Source organism: Dasypus novemcinctus, chromosome 3 (genome assembly GCF_030445035.2).
Source record: "Dasypus novemcinctus isolate mDasNov1 chromosome 3, mDasNov1.1.hap2, whole genome shotgun sequence".
Classification (NCBI taxonomy): domain Eukaryota; kingdom Metazoa; phylum Chordata; class Mammalia; order Cingulata; family Dasypodidae; genus Dasypus; species Dasypus novemcinctus.
Genome location: NC_080675.1, coordinates 77,189,518 through 77,207,336, shown reverse-complemented (window position 1 = coordinate 77,207,336; position 17,819 = coordinate 77,189,518). Strand labels below are relative to the sequence as shown.

The 17,819-nt window shown below is 37.1% G+C and overlaps 1 protein-coding gene across 12 annotated transcripts in view; it reads left to right on the top strand.

Annotated features, from left to right (window-relative positions):
- The window catches only part of MIPOL1 (mirror-image polydactyly 1), a 377,520-nt gene that overhangs the window by 355,532 nt on the left and 4,169 nt on the right, over nucleotides 1–17,819 (top strand). The window lies entirely within an intron of this gene.

Genomic DNA, 17,819 nt, shown 5'->3' with positions numbered 1-17,819 from the left:
AACCCAGTCTCTCTGGTGGTGGTCTGAGGGACTCTTTGTCCCAGAACTTGTCCTGCATATAGAAAGCAGCTCAGAGAAGCTGTATACTGTGGGAGAGAAGTCAAATCATGCTGCCTGACGTAAAGAATTGCTGGCTGTAGGACCCTGCAGTGCCAGACCATGAGGTAACTGTTTCCTAGGGAAGAGGAAACATTTGTAACCGTGTTCTTGGGGCAATTCCTAAGGCCACATGCACATGCCCAAAACAAGATGCATGCACAGAAAGGATAAAAGAGGCTACTAAATTTTGGCTTTGAGCTATTCTCATACAACCCATTGTGTGGATAAACCCTGAAGGAGAGTACCTGTACAGGTCAATCAGCAAGACCAAGAAAAGTGTTTACTTTTTTTCCTCCTTTTTTTATTAGCTCCTGGGATTCAAGGAAACTCTGTCATACCACTAGCTGGATACAAGCTTAAGGAAATTAGACATCATAGAGTCTAAATTTCAGTTATAACTCTTTAAAATACCAAAATTTCCAGGTTTCACCAAAAGATGGCAAAGCATACAAAGAAACACGAAGTACTGGCCCAGGCAAAGGAGAAGATTAAAGCATTAGAAACCATCAACAAAGAGGAGCAGACCTGGACATACTAGAAAAAGCCTTTTTTTTTAAATGGTCCTAAAATTGTCAAAGAACTAAAGGAAAACATGGACAAAAACACTAAAGGAAATTAAAAAGACAGTAGGTGAACACAAAGAGAGTATCAATAGAGAGATTTTGTATTTCAGATTGTTGTTGGATTTTCTCTAGGTTCTTGCCTATGTTACATAAAAGAATTTAAGAACATGCCAGTTTAGTTAGGCCAGTAGTTTATTAAGGAAAGTAGAGAAAAGGAGAAAATAACAGATTATGGGTTCCCAGATATACTTTTGGGCTGTTCCAGGCAGAAGAAAAAAAAGGGCCAGTTTGGCCTCTGCAGTTGCTTGCTTTTTAAGCCATTAATTATTTCTCCCATTTGCTAATTTTCAGGGGAAGGGTCCCAATTGTTTGCTGTTTTGATTGATTACTCCATATGTTAGCTCCCAGGCTGAAGGGGGGTGGGGTGGGTGGTGTTCAATGATAAGGCCCCTTGGGAATATCCATGGTTTTTCTTAATTCCAGATGAACTCTCGTTCTAAATTGGGGGCGTGGGGGAAGTTGTTGTGGAATTCTTCCAGCAGCCATCTGGTGGGGGTTCTTTCTCTCAGGAGGGTTTCTGGCAGGTTCCATGGCCACATGTTTCACAGCCATGTTTTTCTGCCAATCATCTTCCCATTCCCTATGACTAGCCTGCCTCAAGATCTCTTTGTCATTGATGATGATGCTAATGCTGTTAATGATAATTTTTTTTCAATTCGGTGGCAATCAAAATTCATTAAAAAGCAAGTAGTAAAATATCAGTATTTGAACACTGAAGTTTATTTTGAAAAGACAAATGTTACCATTAGCATGAAAAATTACTAAAAAATAACTTTTCAAAGAAATAATAATAAGCATACGATTATTGCAGTTGACAAATGCTAAAATATTTTGGTGAAATCAGACTAAAGATAGCTTTAAATAATGGAATGAGTAGTTGAAGATTGAGAGAGTAGTACCTACATTTTTCTGAAGTGTCTTGAATTATTTATAGGTACTTAGAAAATTTTTTGAAGCTTATAAATTTATTCTACTCTCTAATTCAATTATTATTTTAGTCAGTTGCCTATTATGCACCAAGCACTGAGGTAGAAAACAGTAATCACAGTAAATAAGATTTAAAAAATCAGTTCTTGCCATCACTGAACCTATAGTTCGATATGGGTAAGGGATAGAGTATAAGTAAGTAAGAATTACAGTAGGGAAGTATGGAGGTACTGTTGTGTCATTTAGGAAGAATACCTATCTCAGACTTAGGTAGATCAGGGAACTACCCAAATTGGGGAAAGGCATATATGTTCTTTTAACTCTCTGGGTTATGTTGCTAGGAGTCTTGATTACCTGCTAGTATGCCATAAAAAGGAGTCTAAAGTTAAAGATTTGCCCTCCAAAAAATATGATTTTAAAATATTGGATTGCTACAGGATATGTACAATATTGCACACTACTAAAGAAATAGTAACACAGAACCTAACTAGGTCTGCAGTCCCTCATGTAAAGCCCTTGGGGTTATATGTATTTCAGAATTTAGAATTTTTCTAATTTTATAAAGGTAATATGGTCTATATACTCTCTTTACTTTATAACACCTTCAGTTCTAGAGAAGCATCCTGTAATCAAACACAAATATTTCTGCTGTGAAAGATATGGATTGTCACAGTAAATCAACTCAGGTTGTGCTACTACATGTGTTTACAGCAAATTTAGTTAAAATCTTTGGATTTTTGCAAAACTTTCTGAATTTTTAAATTGTACATAAATGAATGTGAATATCTATAGCCTAGTTGTCCATAAAAAGATAGTTGTAGCAGAGCAGATGCAGTTCAAGCAATTGAGTACCTACTTCCCACATAGGAGGTCCTGGGTTTGGTTCCCGGTGCCGCCTAAAAACAAAAATAAACAACAACCAAACAAATGAAAAAATCAACTCAGGGAAGCCAATGTGGCTCGATGGTTGAGCACCAGATTTGTACTTACAAGGTCCTGGATTCAATCTCCAGCCCTAGCACCTTTTTTTAAAAAAAAAAGGTTTAGCTGATAAATTAACAGAAAACATAGCCAATGAATATTTTACATTCTTTTTTATGCCTGTAATAATAACAATCGATGACATTAAGACAAGGATCTCAATTCAATTTAATCCATTCCTATATGATAGTGTATTGACTATTCGTCAAGTATGTGGAATATCAATGGGAAAAATTAGAGATTATAGCAGAACAAAAGTTCCATTTTCCATCAGTGATGTGGATCAAACCTGGGACATTCCAGACAAAGACTTTTTAAAAAATGGTTTAGATAGTTCAAAGAACTAAAAGAAAATATGGACAAAGAACTAAAGTTAACCAGGAAAGCAATAAGTGAACCCAAAGAGAATATCAATAGAGAATGGAAATTATAGAAAGGAACCAGAGCTGAAGACCACAGTAACATAAATTAAAAATTCCGTAGAGGGGTTCAACACCAGATTGGAGCTGGCAGAGGAAAAATCAGTGAACTTGAAAATAAGTCAATTGGAATCGTCCACTCTGAGGAGGAAAAAGAGGAAAGGATAAAGAAAAGTGAACAGAGCTTGAGAAACCTGTGGAACACCATAAAGTGCACCAATATACATATTGTGGGAGTCTCAGAGAAGAAAAAGGGGCAGAGAAAATATTCAAGGAAATAATGACTGAAAACATTCCAAATTTAAGAAAAGACATGAATATATACATCAGATATGCTCATTGAACTCCAAACAGGATAAACCCAAATAGACCCACACCATGCCATGTTATAATCAAACTAGGATGCCAAAGATAACAAGAGAATTCTGAAAGCCACAAGAAGGAAACAATGTGTAATGTACAGGGAGTCTCAATAAGATTAAGTGCCAATTTCTCAGGGGAAATTGTTGAGTCAGAAGGCAGTGGGAATACATATTGAAAGTGCTGAAAGCAAAAAATTTCCACCCAAGTATTCTGTATCCCACAAAACTAGCTTTCAAAAATGAAAGAGGGGAAGCTATAGGAAGGAGATGGCTCTTCCACCAAAAAATCCCATCACCTGCGGCTGAGGTTTTATTTTAAATATATTTCTGATGTTTAAAGCTAAAATAAGAATGAGAAGGTTCATACATTAAGAGGAAGAAAAAGTACGACTTCCTGGTGCCACCCCTCCCTTCCATGCAGGTCCCAAGGCCGCACCTTCCACCTATGCCCGTGGCTGAGCTCACAGCTGCCCTTGGTCTTGGGGTCATTGTTGGCATCAGGATGGCTGAAATCATGGTGAATTTACTTCAGATTGTATGGGACCACTGGGTTCATATACTTGTCCCTATGGGATTTGTCTTTGGATGTTATTTAGACAGAGAGAAGGATGAAGTTAACTGCTTTCTGGAACAAGAGCATACCATTTAAAGGGGACTTGAGACCCAATGAACAAGTTACCTGGAAGTAGAGACTGTGACTGAATTACAGAGTGTTTCTATTTTAGAAGTTATGGGAAGGGAGCAGATATAGCTCAGTGATCGAGCACCTGCTTCCCATGTACAAGGTCCTGGGTTCAAACCGTGATACCTCCTGAAAAAAAAAAAAAGATTCAAAATTATTAAACAAAAAAAAACACTGTGGGAGAAAGAAAATACGTTGATCATTTGAAAAAAAGCTGAGGGAGGAAGTAAGATATTCCTAGATAAACACAAGTCGAAGGATTTCATCACCACTGACCTGCTCTGTAAGAAATGCTAAAGAGAGTTTTGCAGGTTGAAAGGAAAGGACACTAGACAATTGACTGAAGCCACATGATGAAATTAAGATTTCTGGCAAAGATAATGGCATGGGTAAATATAAATATCAGTGCTGTTGTTTTTTGTTTGTAAACTCCACTTTTCACTTCCTACAAAATCTAGAAGGCAAATGCATAAAATAAACTGATAAATCAATGGTTTTGGACTCATAATGTATAAATAGTAATTTGTAGCAGGAACTCCATAAAGATGTGAGACATAGTTTATGTGTGGTGTTGAAGTTGTTAAGTTAGTATCAAAATTAACTAGATTGTTATAGATTTAGGGTGTTAAATTTAAGACCTATGGTAACCACAAAGAAAATAGCAAAGAATATGCAAACTCATAGAGACAGAAAGTAGAGTACAGGTTACAAGGGATTTAAGGGTAGGAGCAATGGAAAGGTAATGCAAAATGAGTGTAAGGTTTCTGTTTGGAATAAAGGGAAAGTTAGAGTAATGGATGGTGAGTGGCGAGGGTACTGCAACATTGTGAATGTGATTAATTCCACTGAATGGTATGCTTGGGAGGGATTAGGATGAGAAGTTTTATGTTGTGTATATGTTTCCACAATTTTAAAAATGAAAGAAAGAGAAACTAAATTGATAATGGCAATTAAATGCAATGCAGATACTAGATGAGCTCAACAAATGGAGGAGAAAATGCTCAAAAGGATATTGGCCACACGGTGGCTGCTGGGGGTAGGGAGTGGGAGGAAGAGATGTGATGTGGGGGCGTTTTCGGGGTTGGAGTTGTCCTGGGTGATGCTGCAGGGACAGTTACCAGACATTGTATGTCCTCCCATGGCCCACTGGGTGGACTGTGGGAGAGTGTGGGCTATAATGTGGACTATTGACAATGAGGTGCAGCAGTGCTCAGAGATGTATTCACCAAATGCAATGAATGTCTCATGATTATTGAGGAGGTTGTTGTTATGGGGGGAGGAGTGGGGTGAGGGTTGGGGGGTATATGGGGACCTCATATTTTTTTAATATAACATTAAAAAATAAAGACAAAAAAAAGAAAAAAAGGATATTGGGACATAATAAAATGTGGAATATAGATTGTAAGTTTTATATTAATGTTAAATTTCTTCAACTTGATAACTGCACTTAAGGCAATTACATAAATGAATGTCCTTGTTCTTAGGTATTGCACATGGAAGTCTTAAATGTATACAACATACTCTCAAATGTTTACAAAATAGATTAATATAGAGAGAAATAGATGGATAGATAGAATGCTGGAACAAACATGGCAATACCTTGTTTGTAAGAAATGTGCATGGGAAACGGACTTGGCCCAGTGCTTAGGGCGTCCGTCTACCACATGGGAGGTCTGCAGTTCAAACTCCGGGCCTCCTTGACCTGTGTGGAGCTGACCCATGCGCAGCGCTGATGCGCGCGAGGAGTGCCCTGCCACGCAGGGGTGTCCCCCGCGTAGGGGAGCCCCACGCACAAGGAGTGTGCCCCGTAAGGAGAGCCACCCAGCGCGAAAGAAAGTGCAGCCTGCCCAGGAATGGCGCCGCCCACACTTCCCGTGCCGCTGACACAACAGAAGCGGACAAAAGAAACAAAGCACAACAAATAGACACAGAGAACAGACAACTGGGGAAGGGGGGGAATTAAATAAATAAAATAAAATCTTTAAAAAAAAAAAGAAATGTACATGGAAGTATTATGTGTTCAAGGAGTATGATGTATACAATCTACTCTTAAATATCCAGGAAAAAGAAAGAAATTGGCAGGAGGGAGAGAGAGGGGTAGAGGAAAGTGGAAGGAAGAGAGGGAAGGCTAAAGAGGCAAAATGTTAAAATTAGTGGATCTGGGCATTGGGGGGTGAGGTTATGGTGGTATTCTCTATATGGAGTTTGTATTATTTTACAACTGTGCTGTAAGTTCTAGATTATTACAAAGTATAGAGTTTGAAAAATTAATGTTTATGGACAGAAGAATCATCAAAAAAATTGATAAATCTTTTTTAGTTTATTTTTAGAGCAGTTTTAGATTTACAGAAATATTGTACAATAATTAACAATTATAACAAATGTTACACTAATGACATCTTGCAATAGTGTGAAACAGTATTGATTCATTGTTATTACTAAAATCCATATTTTACATTAGGCCTCACTCTTTGTTTTATACACATCTATACATTTTGAAAAACATATGATAGTATAGTATCTTGCAGAGGAGTTTCACTGCCCTAAAATTTCCCTGTGCTCTACCTTTCCATCCCTTCCTAAAACCTCCTCCCTCCCACCCTGGCAGCCTCTGATCTTTTTACTATCTCTATAGTTTTACCTTTTCTGCAATATCATGTAGTCAAAACTGTGTAATATGTAACCCTTTCAGACTGGCTTCTTTCATGTAGAAGTATGCATTTAAGTTTCCTTATGTGTATTCTTAGCTTGATGGTTCATTTCTTTTACCATTGAATAATAGTCCATTATACGGACTTAACCACAGTTTATCCATTCACCTGTTGAAGGACATTTTGGTTGCTTCCAGATTTTGGCAATTATGAAAAAAACTGCTATAAATATATACATGCGGTTTTTTGTGTGCACATGTTTTCAGCTCAGTGGATAAATACCTAGGAGTGCAATTTTTGGATTGTATGATAAGCCTATGTTCAACTTTGTACAAAAATACCAAACTGTCTTCAAAACTTGCTATACCATTTTGCATTCCCTTCAGCAGTGAGTGAGAGTGTGTTGCTCTGCATCCTTGCCAGCATTTGATGTTGTCAATAAATTTTTTTTTATCATATGACCTTTATGTAACTTGCTAAATGTTAGCCTTCCCAAGTTTATGTCAACCCGCTTGTCAGGGTAATTGTTGTATATGCTGATTTATGATACCAGAAGATTTAGTAACTGTATTAGTCAGCCAAAGGGGGTGCTGATGCAAAATATCAAAAATCTGCTGGCCATTATAAAGGGTATTTATTTGGGGCAAGAGCTTATAGATACCAGGCCCTAAAGCATAAGTTACTTCCTTCACCAAAGTCCATCTTCATATGTTGGAGCAAGATGGCTGCTGATGTCTGTGAGGGTTCAAGCTTCCTGGGATCCTCTCTTCCAGGTTTCTTGCTTCTTGCTGGGCTCAGGGTTCCTGTCTTCCTGAGGCTTGCTTCTCTTTCCTCTGTGTGCTTACTTCCAAGGGGAAGGAACTCAATGCCCTAATGGCATGGCCGAATCAAAGCCCTAATCATAACTTAATCACACCCAGGTACAGACCAGATTACAAACATAATCCAGTATATATTTTTGGAAATCATAACCATATCAAACTGCTACAGTAACTTAAGTGACTTAAGATAAATTCATTATGAGAGATTTGTCACAAGTAGGAGCTTTTTATATTTCAAATTTCCCAAGTTTTTCTTTTTTGCTAATAGAATTTCACGAGTTTGTTAAATTTGAAATTCAGTGAGATGCATAACCACCTATTTGTTAGGTTAAGTAAAAAGGAAAAAGCAAATATCACACACTAAAGGGTTTTTTGAAAGACAGATGTGTGATTTTCCCTGGAAAAGATTTCTGTTTCTTTGTTTTTGTTTTTGTCTTCTGTTTTAAATAAGCTCCAGCTAGTTTTTAGGGATGGCCTCTGAAGAAAAGACAAACTGTAGAAACAATTAAATTTGTTTTAGAGCACAAATTCTCATTGAAGGCCAAATACAAGTTATTTTGACCCCCTCCCCATCACTTCTTTCTTTATAATTCTGTAAATATGATCACTGCTTTAAGCAAATAATTTGCCTATTCATAACACTGTAACATTTGGTAGAGAGTCAGAACACATACAAACTTTAAAAAAAAAGGGGGGTGGGGACTGATTTAACTCAACTGATAGAGCATCTGCCTACTATATGGGAGGTCCAGGGTTCAAACCCAGGGCCTCCTGGCCCATGTGGTGAGCTGGCCCACACCCAATGCTGCCACTCGCAAGGAGTGCCATGCTACACAGGAGCCCCATATGCAAGGAGTGCTCCCACAAGGAGAGCCACCCCATGCAAAAAAAGCCCAGCCCACCCAGGAGTGGCGCCACACACACTAAGAGCTGACGCAGCAAAATGATGCAACAAAAAGAGACTCAGATTCCTGGTACCACTGAGAATGCAAGTGGACACAGAAGACCACACTGTAAATGGACACAAGAGAGCAGGCAGTGGGGGATGGGGGGGGGGGGTTGGGAGAGAAATAAATAGAAATAATAAATCTTTTTTTTAAAAAAAAGCCTGTCTAAACCTGTGACACCCCCTGAAGAAATTGCTCAAGTTGTTACAATTTCTGCAAACGGAGACAAAGAAATTGGCATCATTTCTGATGCAATGATAAAGGTTAGAAGAAAGGGTGTCATCATAGTAAAGGATAGAAAAACATTGAATTAGAAATTATTAAAGACATAAAATTTGATTGGGTTTATATTTCTCCATACTTTTTTAATACATCAGAAGGTCAGAAATGTGAATTCCAGGATGCCTGTGTTCTAGCGTGCAATCCATTGCACCTGCTCTTGAAATTGCCAATGCTCACAATGCCCTTGGTCATAGTTGCTGAAGATGTTGATGGAGAAGCTTTAAGTACACTTGCTCTGAATAGGCTGAAAGTTGGTCTTCAGGTTGTAGCTGTCAAAGCTCCAGGTTTTAGCAACAATAAAACCAGCTTAAAGACATGGCTATTGCTGTTAGTGGTATGCTGTTTGGTGAAAAAAGGGGTTGAATCTAATCCTTCAAGATGCTTGGCCTCATAATTTGGGAGAAGTTGGAAAGGTCATTGTGACCAAAGATGATGCCATGCTCTTGAAAGGAAAAGGTAAAGTTCAAATTGAAAAACATTTTCAAGAAATCATTGAGCACTTAGATATCACAACTAGTAAATACTCAAAGGAAAAACTGTGAACATTTAGTAAAATTTTTAGATGGAGTAGCTGTGCTGAAGGTTGGTCGAACAAGTGATGTGGAAATGAACAAAAAGAAAGGCAGAGGGAAGCAGACTTGGCCCAATGGTTAGGGCATCCATCTACCACATGGGAGGTCCACAGTTCAAACTCTGGGCCTCCTTGACCTGTGTGGAGCTGGCCCATGCACAGTGCTGATGCGCGCAAGGAGTGCCATGCCACGCAGGGGTGTCCCCCGCGTAGGGGAGCCCCACGCGCAAGGAGTGCGCCCCATAAGGAGAGCCACCCAGCATGAAAGAAAGTGCAGCCTGCCTAAGAATGGCACTGCCCACACGGAGAAATGATACAACAAGATGACATAGCAAAAAGAAACACAGATTCCCATGCCGCTGACAACAACAGAAGCGGACAAAAGAAGACATAGCAAATAGACACAGAGAACAGACAACCGGGGTGGGGGGTAAGGGGAGAGAAATGAATAAATAAATCTTTTTTGAAAAAAGATGTAATCTGAGACAATAACAATATAAAGGAAGAGAGACAGATATATAGGAGTAGAGAGTTTTATACTGCTGAAATTAGGTTGGTACTAGTGGAACTAGGTATTATTAGTTTAAGATATTAATTGTAATTACAAAGGTAAACACTAAATAAATATAGAGATAAAGAAGGGAATCAAAATGGTACACTCAAAACAGCAGCTAAAAAAGGCAGTAATAGTGTAATTGAGGAAAAGCACATACAGAAAAGAAATAGCTAAACAGCAGAATTAAATCTTTCCTTTTTAATTACTACCTTAAGGGTCAATACATTAAAGTCCCCTATTAAAGGTAGAGATTGACATGCTGGATGAAAAAGCATGATCCATCTCTGTGTTGTCTGTAAGAGATTCAGTTTACGTATAGAAGCACAAAGTGATTGAAAGTAAAAGGATGGGAAATGATATTCCATGAAAACAGTAATTGGAAGAGACCTGGAGCAGCTACATTATTGTCAGACAAAAAAGAATTTAAGTCAAAAAAGTTTACATGAGAAAAAGAAGTATATATTAATAAAAGGTTCAATCCAGCAAAAAGATAAAATGACTATAAACATATATGCATCTCACAACAGAGCGCAAAAATAAATGAAGAAAACTTGACATAATTGAGGAGAGAAATAGATAGTTCTACAATAATAGATGGGACTTAATATACCACTTTCAATTATTGATACATCTCCACAGAATATCAATAAGGCAATAGAAAACTTGAGCAACACTATTATCCATTTAGACCTAATGGACGTATGTAGAGCACGCCACTTTACAACAACAGAATACACATTCTTCTCAAGTGCAGGTGGAACATTTTTCTTATGTTAGGCCACAAATCAAATCTTAATAAATTTTAAAATATTGAAATCATGCAAAGTATCTTCTTGGACTAAAATAGAATGAAGCTAGAAATCAGTAACAAAAAGAAAACTGGAAACTTTAAAAATGTGGAAGTTAATCAGCACACTGTTAAACAACCCATGCATCAAAGAAGAAATCACAAGGGAAATTGGGAAATACATTGAGATTGAGTGAAAATGAAAACACAACCTACCAAAACTTATGGGATGCAGGGAAGGCAGTGCTAAGTGGGAAATTTATAGCTCTAAATGCCTGTGTTAAAAAGGAAGATAGATCACAAATCAATAACCTAATTTCACACCTAAAGAAAAATAGAACAAGAAGAACAAACAAAACCCAAAGTTAGTAGAAGGAAAGATATAATAATGATCAGAGCCAAGATAAATGAAATAAAAACTAGAAAAACAATAGAAAGAATCAACAAAACCAAAAGTTGGTGTTTTGAAAAGTTGAATAAAATCAGCAAGCCTTTAGCCAGACCAACAAAGAGAGGACAAATATAACTAATATCAGGATGAAAATGGGGACATTACTACCATCCTTACAGAAGTAAAAAGGATTATAGGTGATGCTGTGAACAATTATATGCTTAACAAATTTGAAAACTTGGTTGAAATGGACAGATTCCTTGAAACATGCCAATTACCTAACCTGATGCAAAAAGAATTAGAAAATCTAAACAGACCTATAACAAGTAAATAGATTGAATTATAAACCTCCCAACTAAGAAAAGTCCAGTACTAGATAGTTTTGCTGCTGAATTCTACTAAACCTTTAAAGAAGATTTAACATTAATCCTTCTCAAACTCTTCCAAAAATAGAAGAGGAAGGATTAGTCATTCTGAGGTCAGTATTACCTGATACCAAAGCCAGATTAACACAGCACAAGAAAAGAAAATTACAGTTCAATATCCTTTATGAATATAGAGACCAAAATCCTTAACAAAATACTAGGAAACTAAATCCAACAGTATATTGCAAGGATTATATACCATGACCAGTGGGATTTATTCCAAGAAAACAAGAATAGTTCAACATAAGAAAATCAACTAATTTAATACACCACATTAATAATAGAATGAAGGAAAAAAGCATATAATTAATTAATGCAGAAAAGACATTTGACAAAATCCAACATCCTTTCAGGATAAAAACACTCAAAAAACTAGGTATAGAAGGGAACTCTCTGAACATGGTAAAGGTCATTTAGAATAACTCCCAGCAAATATACTCTGTGGTGAAAGACTAGTTTTCCCCCTAAGATCAGGAAGAAAACAAGGTTGCTTGCTGTCACCACGGTTATTTATAATTGTACTAGAAGCTCCAACTAGAGCAATTAAGCAAGAGAAAGAAATAAAAGGCATCTAAGTTGGAAAGGAAGAAGTAAAACTTTCCCAACTGTCAAATGGGATGATCCTAATTAGAAATTCAAAAACAAATTTTTTTCATTAAAAAAAAAGAAAACCCTACAAGAAAGCTACTAGAACTAATGAACAGATTCAGCAAAGTTGCAGTATAAATGATAAACAAGCAGATGTCAGTTGGGTTTCTATATGCCAGTAATGAACATTGCATTAGCTAAGAGGGGCACTGATACAAAGTACCAGAAATCTGCTGGCTTTTAAAAGGATATTTATTTGGGGTATAGAGTTACAAGCACCTAAACAGTCCAACTCCAGTTTGATTTCTCACCAAAGTCAGTTGCCACATGTTGAAACAAGATGGTGGTCGATTTCTCCTGGTCTGTCCTTCCTTCTTCCTCTTAAGACTCCATGGGCCCAGCTTCTTCCAATCTCAGCTGTAGGCTGGCATAGGGCTCCTCTCTCAGGGCTTGTCAGCTGTGCTATTCTCTTCACAAGTCAGCTATAAAGTATCGGGTGAATGGCTCATCTCTCCCTGGGGCTCCAGGATTAAAACTGACAAAAATCTCTCTTCTTCTGTATCTTCTTCTCTGTCTGTTTAAATCAGCACACCAAGAGAGTGGGGACTTAAACTGAGTTATACCCTATTGACATGGTCAAATCAAGCCCTAATTTTAATATAATTTAATCAAAGACATATCAGCTGAATCTAATACAATCAAAGGGTATCATGCCCAAAGGAACAGACCAGTTTACAAACATAATCTCTCTTTTTGGAATTCATAAATAATCTAAAATTGCCACAAACATGAAAAGGAAATCCGAAAAACAATCCCATATACAATAGCATCTAAAACAATAAAATGCCTAAGAATAAATTTAATGAAGGACATGGAAGACTTGTATATTGAACACTATAAAACATTGCAGGAAGAAATTAAACAAGACCTAAATAAATGAAAAGATATCCCATGTTCATAGATTGGAAGACTTAATCTTGTTAAGATATCAGTACCGCCTGTTTTAAATGTGAATGTTCTTTCTTTTTTTCTCTTTTCAATTCATCCTTTTTCCATTTGATATTCCCTTATTTGTAAGCATGTAATGTGTGTTATTTTGTGAGTATGTATATGTGTACTTTCATGAGCATGTATATGTGCATTTTTAGTGACTTTTCTGACCTGTCTAGTAGAGGGAAGATTATTATCCATCTCTCTTGGATTCCCCTAGTTCTTTCACCTTGAAAAAAATGCCAAACATGTTTTATAGGGTGACTTCATTGCCTAAATAATATGAATGTTTTTTCTGGAGAAGAAAATGTTTGGTCGATTGTGAATACAAAAATATTTTCAAAAGTGGAGTCAATATTAAGATTTTCACTTTGGTACAATTCATTTGATTGATGAGGAATTTGTCCTGTTTTCACTTCTTTCTATTAGGCTGTCCCGTTGTCAATAAAAGTAATTCAGGCCCACAAAAATTCAGAAATAAGCCTTAAAAGTCACAGCACTTGTATAGGCAGTGTAGCACATGAGGAACATCAGCAGCTTGGCAGGTAGACCTAGAATCACAACACAGCTCCAAAACTCACTGGCTATATGGCTTTGATCAAATTACCCTCTATATCCTTAATTTTGTCATCTGATAATATCTACTTCATAGAGTTAAAATGAAAATTAAATATGTGCATAAATTATTCTCATAGTTCCTGGCACATAGTCTGAATGCATTAAATATTATTTACCTTTGGAAATAATACTACCATAGTCCTTAAGAGGAAAAGTGGTAGTAAACCAAATGGGAAAATTAATAAATAATTTATGGCTTATCTTGGTGGAAAATTATGCATTCCATTATAGTGTGTGTGTGTATATGTATATGTATGTATGTATATAGAGTTACATAGAAAACATGAAAATAATGTTTCAATTCAGGATAGAAAACTATTTAAAATATAAATATTTCTCAAATTTATATAGAAATTGTATTATAGCAAATAATACTTTGTAACTTTTATTTCCTAATTGTGTACAATGTCATGGATTTGCTTTCTAATATAGTATTTCTAAAATAGTAGTTGAAATTGGGAAGCAGACTTGGCCCAGTGGTTAGGGCAGCTGTCTACCACGTGGGAGGTCCGCGGTTCAAACCCCGGGCCTCCTTGACCCATGTGGAGCTGGCCCATGCACAGTGCTGATGAACGCAAGGAGTGCCCTGCCACACAGGGGTGTCCCGCGCCGGGGAGCTCCTTGGGAGCTCCACGCGCAAGGAGTGCGCCCCGTAAGGAGAGCCGCCCAGCGAGAAAGAAAGTGCAACCTGCCCAGGAATGGTGCCGCACACATGGAGAGCTAACACAACAAGATGACGCAACCAAAAGAAACAGATTTCCATGCCGCTGACAACAACAGAAGCGGACAAAGAACACACAGCAAATAGACACAAAGAACAGACAACTGGGGCGGGGAGGAGAAGGGGAGAGAAATAAATCTTTAAATAAAATAAAATAAAATAGTAGCTGAAATCAGCAAGTACTTTCTCAATTTAAATAAGAACATGAGGGGGAAAATTTAAAGATATTATTAAAACAATCCATTGTGCCATACTTCTAAATGTGTAGCTCTCTGGTAACTCAAACCCTAGTGGGAAAAGCTCTGAACTAAACAAGGATACAAACCTAGTATTTGTCACTGTCTTACCTCAGAACCTTGTATAAGTGTTTACTTCTGTACTTCAGTTTCTTCATACTTAAAATACAGAAATCCGAATCCTATCCCAGCCCTGTTTCATGAACCATTTGGAGAAAATATCTCTAAGTAATATGTAAAGCAATTGGAACCTATTTTAGAGAGCTGCATAATTTTTTTAAAGGATATTATTGATTTGGATGGTAAAGGATAGCCTGCAGGCAAAGCCTGCAAAGTACTTCAACAGACAAACACACCTACCTTCCTGTTAGCACATCCCACGTTTGGCAGGTGTATTCCATTCCTTACAAAGGGAATAGGTACTTCATTGTGTTTCAAAAGACAGTAACCTTTTGCAAAAATAGTAATTGACATTTTTCTCATTTCTGAGATCAAATTTTCATACATCATTCAACCTGGATAAACTGAGAATGTGCTTAATCTAGTAATTGTTGAAATGTAGTAGAGACATTGCAAAACATCATATTTAAGTATTTCCTCCTAACTTCTTACCTTAGCAAGATTAAGAGTTCTAAATAGAAAGATGTCCTAATATATTTTTTTAAAGAAAAAAGAGGAGTCTTATCTGTAAAGGAGAAGCCAAAATAATAGTTTCATTTCAGTAATATGGTATTAATTCGATTCTGAATTTATAATAATAACCATTATTAAATAAAAAGCAAATGTAAATTGCTTTTACATTATGAGGAAGTTTTTAAAAATATTTAATAGTGAAATTATATTGTATGGGAAGGATATCGTTAAATAAATAGCAATATTTTCTGGCTTTTAACACAATATATAAAAAGAAATACTATTAGTGGCTCATCATTTGTTAACAGTTAATTCAAGTTACTCTTGGATTTTACAATAACTCCAGTTCACTTTAAGAATATTCTGTATTTCATACTGTAGTTCTCCGATTCATTGAGTGCTAGTTTTCTTCCTCCTTCCCCAATTCAAATTAGTGAAACTTTGCTTTAAAGGATTTAGGTAATCCTAACCTTATATTTATTTTGGGTATTTGTGCCACTATTCTCAAGCTATTTTAGTGGATGTGTAATTTTTTTTAAGATTTTTTTTTTAATTTCTCTCCCCTCCCCCACCCCAGTTGTCTGCTCTCTGTGTCCATTTGCTGTCTGTTCTTCTGTAACCGCTTCTATCCTTATCAGTGGCACCGGGAATCAGTGTTTCTTTTTGGTGCGTCATCTTGCTGTGTCAGCTCTCCGTGTGCGGCACCATTCTTGGGCAGGCTGCACTTGCTTTTGCGCTGGGTGGCTCTCCTTACAGGGAGCACTCCTTGTGCATGGGTCTCCCCAACATGGGTGACACCCTTGCGTGACACTGCGCTCCTTACGTGCATCAGCACTGCACATGGGCCAGCTCCACACTGGTCAAGGAGACCCAGGGTTTGAACTGCAGACCTCCCATATGGTAGGCGGACATCTTATCCATTGAGCCAAGTCCGTTTCCCATGGATGTATAATATTTATGTATAATTTATAGTTGAGAAATTTGTAGTAAAAAGCAAGATTCATCTTTTTATTTTATGATAATTATTTTCTCAAAGAAAATAATTTTGATGCACTGAATTATTTTGTCTCATATTCCTGCTTTCAGTTAATGGAACCTCTTGATATATACAGAATCATCCAATTAACTTGAACCAGTTTTCAGTGCAATTGATTAATCCATTCCTTACTGATACCCTCAAACTATCTAAACCAGTATATATGATGCAAAGAAAACCCTCATTTTTAAAGTGTCCCACTCTGTGCTGTGTTTATTTACAAAGGACCCTTGTGCATAGATTCATATAAATGAAGCTAAATGTGATACAGACTAGGCTATGTCATTCAACAATGTACGAGAGGGGGAAATTGTGTAATGAAAGCTGCTGGGCATGATTTTCACTTATAAGGAAGATTTCAAGAAAGATTTGGGTTGAGGCTTTAGGTCTTCAGTAGAAAACATTTTAAAAAATCATGGGGAAGCAGATGTGGCTCAAGGAGTTCGGCTCCCACCTACCATATGGGAGGTATAGAGTTCGATGCCCAGGGCCTCCTGGTGAAGGCAAGCTGGCTTGTGTGGCAAACTGGCCCATGTGGAGTGCTGGGCCACACAGAGAGCTGGTATGGCAAAATGACACAACAAAAAGAGACACAGGAGAAACAATAAGAGACACAGCAGATCAGGGAGCTGAGATAGCACAAGAGAATGATCACTACTCTCCCACTCTGGCAGATCCCAGGATTGGTTCCCGGAGCTGCCTAATGAGAATATAAGCAAACACAGAAGAACACACAGTGAATGGACACAGAAAGCAAACAACAGGGGGCTGGAGGGGGGAGAGAAATCTTTATTTTAAAAAAAATTATTTTAAAAAAATCATGGTCTGATACTCTCATTTTTTGTCAAGCAAAACTCATTGATTCACATGAACATTATCTCCTTCCCATAGAGTACCCTACATACTGTAGAATAGGCTTCTGAACTCTAGTTTCAGTTTATTTGATGGTTTTTTATTTTTGCTTTTGTTTTTTTTTAGGAGTTACCAGGGTTTGACATGGGGGAAGCAGGTGCTCAACCACTGAGCTATATCTGCTCCTCAGTGGAGTTGGTTTGTTCATTTATTTGTTTGTTTTGTTTTTAGGAGGTACTGGAGATCTAACTTGGCCTCCTACATAAGAAGCAGGCGCTCAACCACTTGAGCTACATCCACTCCATATTTGATGGTTTTTAATCATTGAAAAATAACCTTTCTTCAACTGAAAAGCTTTGAAGAATATAGGCAATTCCTAGCCTATTTCAAGTACTCAGAAACAGAAACTTTTTCATTATAGTATTGAAAGTCTGGGTTTATTAGTGTCCAATCATTTGTATATATTTCAATTTTTTCATGCTACTGGGATATGAAGTTTTTCCCACCCAACTCCTGGTTTTATTTTCATCAGGTAACTTGGCATACTCTCCTTTTATTTATAATATCTGTGTATAATATATAAGACCAAAAAATGCTTTGTTCTTAACATGACTACCAGGA